At 33.3% G+C, this 7,882-nt stretch overlaps 1 pseudogene; it reads left to right on the plus strand.

The window, feature by feature from the left end:
- Positions 1-1,041: 1,041 nt before the first annotated feature.
- Positions 1,042-1,579, plus strand: LOC110286354 (large ribosomal subunit protein uL15 pseudogene; annotated as a pseudogene).
- Positions 1,580-7,882: the final 6,303 nt, after the last annotated feature.

Below are 7,882 nucleotides of genomic sequence, written 5' to 3' on the forward strand. Positions count from 1 at the left end.
GACTTGCAAACTTTATATGCCCCAATATAGGGGAATGCCAGGGCCAAAAGAATGGGAATGGGTGGATAGGGAAGTGGGGGGCGCTATGGGGGACTTTTGGGATAGCATTGGAAACGTAATTGAGGAAAATATGTAATAAAAATATTAAAAAAAAAAAAAAGAACCAGGGGAATGCCAGGACCAAGAAGTGGGAGTGGGTGGGTAGGGGAGTGGGAGGGGGGTCTGGGGGACTTTGGGGATAGCATTTGAAATGTAAATGAAGAAAATACCTAATTAAAAAAAATAAATTGGGAAAAAAATGGCAAATTGCAAATTCATCTGGAATAACAAAAAACCTAGGATATCAAAAACTCTTCTCAATGATAAAAGAACCTCTGGTGGAATCACCATGCCTGACCTAAAGCTTTACTACAGAGCAATTGTGATAAAAACTGCATGATACTCATATAGCGACAGACAGATAGACCAATGGAATAGAATTGAAGACCCAGAAATGAACCCACACACCTATGGTCATTTGATCTTTGACAAGGGATCTAAAACCATCCAGTGGAAAGAAGACAGCATTTTCAACAAATAGTGCTGGCACAACTGGCAGTTATCATGTAGAAGAATGTGAATTGATCCATTGTTATCTCCTTATACTAAGGTCAAATCTAAGTGGATTAAGGAACTCCACATAAAACCAGAGACATTGAAACTTATAGAGGAGAAAGTGGGGAAAAGCCTTGAAGATATGGGCACAGGGGAAAAATTCCTGAATAGGACAGCAATGGCTTGTGCTGTAAGATCAATAATCGACAAATGGGACCTCATAAAATAGGCTTTTTATATTGATGCTTACAAATAAACTTAAATCAGTGATGTTCTACTTTGTATTTTCTTATCTAGACTTTGATGTCAAATGGGTGTTTATTCTTTCTGTCTTTTCTGTATATTGGACACATATACTATTAAATCATTTTTAAAAGGGTCCACTACATTTTAAATTTGGAGAACTGAGAGGGCAAGGGTAGAACAGATATTTTGAATTAGAATATAATGTTTTTAAAGTTTAACAATATTTTCACAGTTTTATTTTATGTTTTACTTTTAACAATTTTGAACTGCTCTTTCCTTTCTGCCACTGCCATACAATCCAGACTGAGGAAGACTTAGAAACTCTGGGGCCATGTGAGCCATGGAAACTCATCGCAGAGTAGGTAAGCACCACAAGCTCCCAGGAGAAGGCGGGAATGCTGGAGACATGCATCACCACAGGATCAGCTTTGACAAATATCATCCAGGGTACTTTGGGGAAGTTGGTATGAAATATTACCACTTGAAGAGGAACCAGAGCTTCTGCCTAACTGACAACCTGAATAAATTATGGACATTGGTCAGCGAGCAGACACGGGTCAATGCAGCAAAAAACCAAGACTGGAACAACATCATTGATGTTGTTCGATCAGGCTGCTACAAAGTTCTGGGGAAGGGGAAGCTGCCTAAGCAACCTATCATCGTGAGGGCCAAATTCTTCAGCAGAAGAACTGAAGAGAAGATTAAGGGCGTTGGAAGTGCCTGTGATCTGGTGACTTAAAGGTGAGGTTAAATGCTAACATTTTCACAAAAAAAATAATCTAACCGTATTTTTCCTTATTTTTAAGGTTATGACATTAAGTTATAACCATTGATTTTTAATTTTTAAAAAATTTTATTTGTTCATTTTTGGGATCTCAATACAATTATATTTCTTCCTTCCCTTTCTTCCCTCAGAATCCTACCACATATGGCTTCTGGCTCTCTTTCAAATTTATGGCCTGCTTTTTATCAATTGTTATTTAAATCATATATGTATTTGTATATATATATATATTTATATATATATATATATATATATATTCCTTCATATAACCTGTTGAATCTATTAATGTTACTTTGTGTATGTTTTCAAGGTTGACAGTTTTGGCAATGGACAACCAACTGGTGTGCCCTTCCCTAGAGATGTTCACCTCTCCTACCACTAACTTTATTCAGTAACCTGTAGTACTTTGTGCAAGATTGAGGCCTCTTGGGCATTTTCCCTCCCACTTTGACCTGGTCTATGATGTCTTTTTGAGCAAACATTTGAGCAGGTATGTTGTTAAGTCTTTATAGGTCGAACTTCTGATATTACTAGGAGACACCATTCTACAGCAAACACTATAATCCTCCTACTCTTATAATATTTCCATCTTCCCTTCCACAGAATTGCATAGGCTTTAGGTGTGGGAGTTTTTCTAGGTGAAACCATTAGGACTGAGTTTTACAATTCTTAGTTTTATTGGTGTGGCTCTCTGAAGTTCTCTCCATCTGTTGCTTTTCTTATGGGATCATCACATGCATTTTATATTGTTTCAGTTATATTCTCTTGATATACCGCTTGTATACTTATATGATGATATATATTGATAAGTTTATGGAATTTATTCAAATAGTTGTGGTACCTAAGAACTCGAATTTTCAGAATAGAACCTGGAGAAAACTTAATTTGGCAATTTGTTTTTTTGTTTGTTTGTTTTTTGTTATTGTTTTGTTTTTGAGGGTTTTTTTTGTTGGTTTTGTTTTTGTTTTTGTTTTTGTTTTTGCTATTTGGTCATTGTAACAAAATACCTGACAGAAATGTAAGTGGGAAGTGCTTTGTCCTACCTTAAAGTTCAAGTGCTTAAGTTGTATATTGATGGGGGAAATGTGGTAGATGGATTGATATATGGCAATTGGATGATGTGAGAGCTACTAATAAGAAGCTACTGACTAGGAAGCAGAGATAATATGACTGAATCAGAATCAACTGGCTCTAAAACACATGCAATGACCCATTTCAGCAGCCAGTTTGCAAAGCTTTCCAAAACTGAGCTAATAGCTATGAAACAGTTATGTAAACACATGAGCATACAAGAGCTAACACACAATGTTATATGCTCATGCTTCATAACTTTACTGTCATTTTGTAATGAAAAATTCATTTAGTCTAACCTCCAGAATTTCTATAGTCATAAAACTCCCCAAACCATTCAACAGTCCCAAGTTACTTGTGTGATGATCTAAAGACATCCTCTAGATGTGAACCTTCATTAAATGAAAAGAAAACTATAAAATATAAAGCTAAAATATATAATGAGTATCACTCATTCAAAATGAAAGAAATGGGAGTATACAAGGAAAGATTATACCAAAACAAAGACTGAAACCTAGGAGGCCAATGATCAAATATTTTCAGTTCATGACCAGTATCTGCTTCAATATTCTTGGTGATAACTTCCTCCACAGCCATAGGACTCTATATCAGGCATGAATTTTCTCTACTCAGTGCCACAGCTATTCCTGTAAGACTTTCCATATTCACAGCATGGCCAACATCTTAGTGTCTCCATTGTAACTTAAGTTTTGTCTCTGCAGTGAAGCCATCCTTGGTACATACTGCCTAGCTTTATTGATGGCTTTTAGGAAAAGTATTCAACTTTCAATGACTTATATAGATCTTGTATCTTACATGCCATTAAAGATGCCAAATTCTAGTGCCATCCATTGATGTCATCAATACCTGCTTATCACAGTTGCAGAAAATTTCTTTGATTCTGAACTTGAGAATGTATTTCCCTATGAAGTTCTCTTCAAGAGGAAAATTCTCGTGGTGATATTCTCTGTTTAGCATCTCTTTTTTAGATCCTCCCATTACAAATAAGAATGAGTATTCTTTTTTTTTTTCAAATTAGCATGCTGTTTTGTAACATGGAATCTCTTATAGATGGAGTATTTAGAAGGCACTTCTCCTATTGTAACAGTCCTAGTGTCCAGAGTTGCAACTACTTTGTTTCCTCCTTCACACTTCTGTCTTTGCCATGCTGCATATTTTTCTCATCTTTGTGCTGTGAATTTCACTCTTGTTCACAATAATTCTCACCAAAAGGGATGAGCAGTAAATATACTTCAGCCTTCATGCCACAGTGTCATCACCAAGTAAAATTTCCTACACCAAGTAAATTCTGCATTGTTGTTCATTTACTGTCACTCTAGTTTTCAGGACATGTGAAGGATGCAGCCAGATTCTGAATATATCTATCTACATATTGAAGAGCAAACAAACAATACAAAATTTGCTAAATCCAGGAAGCATTGTAATCCCTATCTGGCTCTGAAATATCAAGCCCTGATTTGAGAATCACTAACAATGATTGACATTGAAATGCTGAAGAAGATAGAGTCTGATGTCAGTAGCTAGAAGAACTCACTAAGAAATAAGAATATCTTGCAACCATGCATGTTCAGATTTTTGTTTCTCTGGTTTCTTTGTTATTTATACCTCTCATTACAAGGCACTGTATATTCATGAAAGTTCCTTACCCCAGTCCCCATTCACTGTCCCAAGTGTCTATCATTTTTAGAATTGCCTCTATAGATATTATCTAGTCTCAGGACCCCTTGTAGTCTAATCAAGTTCATAAACTAGACCATCCTTTCTATACTTTAATACTTGGCTCTTTTACTTTCATTGACTTTATATTGATTTAAGTATATGTATTTAAGGTTGTAAATTACATGCTACTATCAGTTTAGGAGTACCTTACATATTTTACCATGTCATATTATTTAAGCATAAAATTATTTAGTCATAGATATGTTATAATTTTTCATTTTCTTATTAGATTTCTTTTTTGATACATGTATTGTGTAATATATTTCAGTTTCTAAATAAATATGACTCTTTAGACATTTTTGATATGTCGTTCTTTAATGTCTTTATTCTCAAATGTGGACAATTTTAGTGATTCCTTTAAATTTTTGAGGCTCTATTTTATCATTTTTAATTATGTTCATGTGTGTACCTGCTTATAGTTTTGTATACATAAATGAATGTACCTGCAGTGGTCAGAAGAAAGCATCATATTCCTTCAAGAAGAGGTTAGAAGCAGTTGTAAACTGCCTGATAGGATGCTGAGAACAGAACTCTAGTTCTCTGAAAGAGTGGCATATATTTTCAACCTCTGAGCCATCTTTCTGGCTTTTCTTTGGAATTTTTAAATTAAAAAATTGTTCTTTGGAACATGTATAAAAAGTATACTGACGTTTTTCTATTCTTTACTACCTCTAGCTACAGGTCCTCTTTCATTAAAATTTATTTCTCATATTTATAACAATTAATTTTATTTTATAACTCACTGGACTTAACTAGAATATGGAACAATGTATTTAAATTATCTATGGGGGTCTGCTAAATGCTGCAGATACACAATTTATATACACATTAAGCCAATGATGACTCCTGCTCTCCTGGAATCTGTGAATAGTTATTCATTCAACTTTAAGAGATAGGGTCTCATAAACCTCTCCCTCATCAGTGCCTGTTTACTGACACAGTCCAGTGTTAGTCCAGTACATATAACTGTATCTATTGTCAGTTCATGGATGCATTGTTTGTTTCAATTAAGGAATGATATTTTATGGCTCTTTATTTATCTTATATCTCTTACATAAATCTTCCCCTATTTTCCATAATCTTTCTGTTGTTCTACACAGATTGGTTTAAATGTTTTAGTTATGGGTGGAACTTCAATGATTTTTTTTGTCATGAGTAGCTAAAAATCTTTATATTTATCACCATTCCCTATAAAGAGAGCCATCTTTGATTGTGGTTAAAGTAGCTTTTGTCTATGGCTTTAAAGATAAATATTTAGGAGTTTGATGCTACATCACCTTAACAAAGCAATAGTAGGAAGTTTGCTCATTGGTCCTACCACCTTCTCAGATATCATCAAGAACACCTAAAATCCAATCATAGGACAGTTGGTTAACTACACAAAAGTCATTCTACTATTGCATCAAGGGCATATCTTGACTAATTGTTGGTCTGTGGCTCAAAATTCTTGCAAATAGGTAAGACTATTTTACCATTTTTCCAATAGCAACTTGTATAGTAACCAACGTTGCTCTGAAAGCCAGCCTGCCTACAGGTAGGAGGTTTCCAGTTCCCTTCTAGCTTGCTTTCTTTCACTCTATATCTTAAAACAAAGGTAAGCTTCTAGTAAAGGGCTAACATCCTCAGTTCTATTGAACAACCAAGAGGACCAATGAATGCCTGTATTATTCAAGATCCCCTTGGTATTTTCCTGGCAAAAACTTATGAAAAAATCAAACTCTGAGTACTAGACATGTTGTTTGGTAGTTTGTTGAGAATTTTGTGTATACATTCATCATAGAAATTAGTCTTTGTGTATGTGCTATATATGCATATTACTTTGTTTTGTCTTTATTTGGTTTGGGTATAATAATTCTAAACTTCATATATAGTTTGAAAATGTTTCTTTCTTTTTTGTGTAATAAAATATTTTGGGGGTATTCTGTTAGCTCTGTGTCTTCAAAAGTCTAGTAGAATTTTATAGTAAATCTATCTGATGCTTTTATTTCTTTCTTATTTTTTATTGTTTTGGGGGACATCTTATTACTGTTTCAATCACATTGCTGGTTTTATATGTTTAAATTTTGTATTTCATCCTAGTTTAATAGTTATGAATTATGCTTCTAGAAATTAATTTATTTCTTTTAAAATTTCTAATTTATTATAACATATAGTTTTATTTTAAAGGTGTTTCTTTATGATATACTGCATTTCAATGATGTCTTTGGTAATGTCTCCCTTTCATTTCCAATTTTATTGATCTAGTTCTGACCAATACTTATTTTGGTTAATTTGTCTAAGGTTTTGCCAATCATCTCTGTATTTTGAAAGAAATGCTATTCGTTTTATTGATTTTTATTGTATTTTTTCTGTATCTATTTCATTAATTTCTGCCTTGATCTTCATTATTTTTCTCTCTCTACTATTTTACATTCACCTTCCTCTTGTTTCTCCAAGTACTTAATAATTGTATAACTATTTGAAATTTCTCAAAATTTTTATGGCCTGTGTACATTCTTTCCACTGTCCTTTTATTCCATATATTTTTGTGTAATGTGTGTCCATTTCCTTTCAATCCAGGATGGTTTTTTATTTCATTCTTCTGTGACTCATGTGTATTTATTTTTATAAGTTTGTATGATTTCTGTAGTTTCTTCTGCTGTTGGGATTTAGCTCAATCTTATAGCAATAATCATTTTATTTCTATTTTCCTTTCATATTTTCTCTTGTTGAGGATGCATTGTGTCCTAATGTATTCTTCATTCTGGAGAAAGCTCTATGAACTGCTGAGAAGAATGCATAGTCTTCAGTATTGGAGTGGAATATTCTAGAGATGTTTGTTAGATCTGTTTCACTTCTCCTTTCATTAAATTCCAATGATTTTCTATCTATATTTTGTGCTCATTGCCTCCCTATTTATAAGAATTGGCTCTTAAAATCTCTCACTATAATAGTGTTGTGGTTTATTTATATGTAGCAGCATTTGCTTTATGAAATTGGGTGCACCTGTGTTGTGTTTATATATTTAGAATTTTTAATACTCCTTTTATGAATATATTGTTCCCTTAATGAGTATAAAGTGATTTTCCATATCTCTTATGACTAGTTTTTGGTTGAACTCTGTTTTGGCAGAAATTAGAATAGCTGCTCTTGTTTTTAATTCCATTGTTTCAGAGTAACTTTTTTCAATCTCTTTTCCTTTGGTGGTGTTTGTCTTTGATGCTAAGGTGTATATTTTTGAGGGAGCAAAATGTAGATACGATTTATAATCCATTCTATTAATGTGTATTTTTATTAGAAAATTACCACCATTAATATTCAGGGTAATTATTGGCAGTTTGTATTAAATTTTGTCAACTTTTGTGGTATTTCCTTGTCTTCTTTTGATTAGCAGTTCCAGTTTTTTAAATTTTTTTTTATTGTGGCCTCTTAACTATGTTTATCCTTCTCTTCAGTATGAAATATACC

This window comes from Mus caroli, unplaced genomic scaffold (assembly GCF_978045245.1).
Source record: "Mus caroli unplaced genomic scaffold, Mus_caroli_1 scaffold_5, whole genome shotgun sequence".
NCBI lineage: Eukaryota > Metazoa > Chordata > Mammalia > Rodentia > Muridae > Mus > Mus caroli.